Here is a 4,085-nt window from a genome sequence, read left to right as displayed (position 1 = left end):
ATGTTCATTGAAAGGAAAAATAAATTAAAATATAAAAAAATAAAATAAAACATATTTGCAATTAAAAAATAAATAAAATTGGGAAGGGATGTGTGTCAGGGCTATACTCTTTCTCTACACCTATTCAATCTGGATGTTGAGCAACTATTTGAGAAGCTGTACTTTATGAAGAAGAGTGTGGTATCAGGATTGGAGGAATATTTATCAACAACCTTAGTTATACAGATGACCTTGTTTGCTGAAATCCTTGCTGCAAAGGGTCAAGGACTATAACTTTCAATATGGATTATAACTCCATATCAAGAAAACAAAAATCCTCCCCCCTGGACTAACAGGGAACATCATGAGAGATGGAGAAAAGATTGAAATTGTCAATTATTTCATCTTGCTTGGATCCACAGTCAACATTCTTGACACCAGCAGTCAGGTGATGCATGGCATTGGGAAAGTCTGCCTTTAGAGATCTCTCCAAAGTCTGAAAAGCAATGATGTCAGTCTTAGGTGCACCTTATGCAGGTCACAATTCTTCCAGTCACCTGCTCCACATCTGAGAGCTGGTTCATTAATAAGAACGAAAGAAGAATTTATGCTTTCGAGTTATAATGCTGGGGGGAAGAGTGCTGAATATACTATATTATTGTTATGTGCCGTTGAGTAAACTGTCACCCATAGCAACCCTATGTAAAGCAGCTCTGAAACTGCCCTGTTCTGAGCTTAGTTACACTGACCCCGAAACATCTATCTCCATTGCCCCAAATGCTGTATCAATATATCCCATGTAGGGTTTTTCTCTCCTATGCTGTCTCTTCACTTTGCCAGACATGATGTTCTTCTCCAAGGGCAGGTCCTTCCTGTTCATGTGTGCTCAAAATATGTGAGATGGAGCTTCAAAATCCTAGGCTCCTGGGAGAAACTTGGTTTCATACTCTCCAAGAGAAACCTAATTGTTTCTTGGCAATCTATGGTATGCTCAAGACTCTTCTCCAGCACCACTAGTCAAAGGCATCAATTCTTCTGTCATCCTTAGTCATTGATGCATAGCAAGTAATTTCAAAGATTATGGCCTGTATCAGGTGCACCTTAGTCTCTAGACTGACACTGTTGCTTCTCAGTGTTCTGGAGAGGTCCCTCCCAGTACAATTCAGAACATCCTATGGACTGCCAAAAGAACAAATGAATATGTGTTGGAGAAAGAATGTTCTTTGGAGGCAAAGCTGATGAAGCTTCACCTCAAATACTTTGGACATGTTGTTAAGAGAGGCTATACCTTGGAAAATAAAATCATGCTTGGAAAGGTGGAGGGTCAGCTAAGGAGAAGACTCTCATGAAATGGATTTATTTCGTATCTGTGTCAACGGACTAAAATGTGTTGGGGATGATGAGGATGGTGCCGGATAGGAAAAAGTTGAGATCAATTGTTTATGGAGTTGCTATGAGTCATACTTGACTCAACAGCACTCAACAACAACCATTAATGAACATTTAAAAAAAAAATGTCATGTGAGAGCCCTGATCAAAAGTGTTAAAAGGGATTTAAATCTTCATGGAATAAAGAAATCTTTCAGGAATTAATAAAAGAGGATGAACTGCTGGGACTATTTCCCTGTGGTAATCTTTAAAATGCAAACCCAAAATAACCCTTGAAGTCTTCCTAAAAGCAAACAGTAACTTGACTTTTGTTTCTCTGCACTGGGCGTCAAACTATTTTAAGAAAGATCTATGGAAGGGAGCTTTGGTGGCCTAGTGGTAAGAAGCTGTGCTGCAATCCTGAAGGCACTTGGTTCAAAGCCACCTGATGGTACACAACAAGAAAACAAAAGAAAAAAAACAATAAAAACTCAAGCAAACTAAAAAAAAGTTCTGTGGATTAAGCTGATAACAGTAAATTAAAAGATAAGATAAGAAACTTGGAAGGAAATGAACTTATGTTAATGAGGGAGGAACTGACTCTCCAGTGTTTTTTTTTAGAGATTGGAAATCACATGGGGGGAGATTGCCTATCTTTCTACCTTGAAACACCTGATAGATTTGAACTGTATGTACGCCTTTGGATTATCATGCAACTTCCTGTCCACTAGGCCATTAGAGCTCCCTAATAGGGAAGAAATGGCACAGAAAAACAGAAGTGTAATTAGTATCACTGGAATATCTGGAAACTATTGAATTGCTGTGTTTCACCCTGTGTATTCCCATCCACTCTTTCTCAATAGTCTTATCATGAGATCTTAAAGACCAATGAGAGTTTAGAACTGCTATTGTCTTTGATGGATGGCGAAGAGATTGAGATTGTTCACAGCTTCAGTTTGCTTGGCTCCATGGTCAACACTCTTGGCACCAGCAGTCAGGAAATAAAAAAACATATTGCGATGGGAAAGTCTCCTGTTAATGACCTCTCTAAAGTACTCAAGAGCAACAGTGTCTCTCTAGAGACTAAGGTGCACCTGATACAGGCCATGGTCTTTGTAATCACTTGTTATACATCAGAGAGCTGGACAATGACTAGGGAGAACAGAAGGAGAATTGACGCCTTTGAGCTGTGGTGCTGGAGAAGAATATTGAATGTACCATGGACTGCCAAGAAAACAAACAGATTCATCCTAGAGAGGGTTAAACCAAGCTACTCCTTGGAGGCAAGGATTCTGGGGCTTCGTCTGACATACTTTGGACATGTTGCAAGGAGGGACAGGTCCTTGGAGAGGGACATCATGCTTGGGAGGGTGGAGGGATTGCTCAGGAGGGGAAGGCCCTCTATGAGGTGGATTGATTCAGTGACTGGGGTAATCGGGATGGCTGTGTCAGAGGCAATGCGATTGGCACAGGATAGAGCAGGGTTTAGGGCTGTTGTACATAGGGTCACTATGAGTCACAAACGACTCGACGGCACATAACAACAACAACATTGTCTTTGAAAGAGTTCTGATGTCTTAAGGGTAAGCAGCTGCCCTTTGGGAAAAAGACATGTAGTCTCCTCCCATGAAAACCTTGCCTCTGAAAACCTGCTGGAGGGTCAGCTATGGGTTGTTCTGACTCTACAGTATTTAAAACCATCAATATTATCTTTAAAAGCGAGAGGTAGAAAGCCTGTACCAAAGGCATTAAATACGAAAACCAGGCTTTGTGTTCACATCTTAAGATTTTTAGTCCAAATACTTTTTTTGTCTACTAAAATTTGCTATTTGTTTGTTTGGTTTTTGGTTTTGGTTTGTTTTTTTTTTTTTTGCTTCAGTTCAATGAAAGAGACTTTATTGAGGGCCCACGGTCATGGCGCTCAGAAGAAGGCCACCTGCAAGAGGCAAGGGAGCCAGTGAAGAGAGGGTTCTTATTTGACCTTCTTCTTGGGGTGCAGGTTGTTGGTGTGCCCACACTTCTTCTTGCGGCAATTGACAGCACGGGGATGCAGGCGAGCATAACACTTGCGGCAGATCATCTTGTCGCAGTTGTATTTCTGGGCGAGCTGACGCAAGGAAGGCTCAGTAATGCCACCACGGAGACGCAGCACCAGATGCAGGGTGGACTCTTTCTGGATGTTGTAGTCTGAGAGTGTACGGCCATCCTCTAGCTTTTTGTCCGCAAATATCAGACGCTGCTGGTCAGGAGGGATGCCCTCCTTGTCTTGGATTTTGGCTTTGACATTCTCGATGGTGTCACTGGGCTCGACCTCAAGAGTGATGGTCTTGCCAGTCAGGGTCTTCACAAAGATCTGCATCTTTGCGTCTGCCGCTCGGCCACCTCGCTGTAGAGAAAGAGGGCCGCTTTTTGTTTTTTTAATTTTCTTTCTCATATTTTTATTGGTAAGCACTCAATCATTCAAATACATTGTGTGACTTTGATATGTTTTTAGTACAATTTTAAGACTAAAATATTAACCATAATAAATTAAAATGAAAGTCTAAGAAATAGAGTTTATTTTGCAGAATTTTCTAAATATATATCCAAATTTCTCATTTAGCTTGTGGGTTCTAGAATGAAAAGACTCATCCAAGGTTACAAGATGAGATGGAATCTAAATCTACATCTTCTATCTCTATACTGTTGCTTTATATGAGTGGCACCCCCCCTTCGTTTTATATACGCTTTTATATGCA

The 4,085-nt window shown here is 40.8% G+C and overlaps 1 pseudogene; it reads right to left on the bottom strand.

The window, feature by feature from the left end:
* Positions 1 to 3,319: 3,319 nt before the first annotated feature.
* LOC102864906 lies at positions 3,320 to 3,733 on the bottom strand (annotated as a pseudogene).
* Positions 3,734 to 4,085: the final 352 nt, after the last annotated feature.

The sequence above is a fragment of the Elephantulus edwardii genome, unplaced genomic scaffold (genome assembly GCF_000299155.1).
Source record: "Elephantulus edwardii isolate Elephantulus edwardi_28Jun2011 unplaced genomic scaffold, EleEdw1.0 scaffold00130, whole genome shotgun sequence".
In the NCBI taxonomy this organism is placed as follows: domain Eukaryota; kingdom Metazoa; phylum Chordata; class Mammalia; order Macroscelidea; family Macroscelididae; genus Elephantulus; species Elephantulus edwardii.
This window is presented reverse-complemented; position numbering and strand designations above follow the sequence as displayed.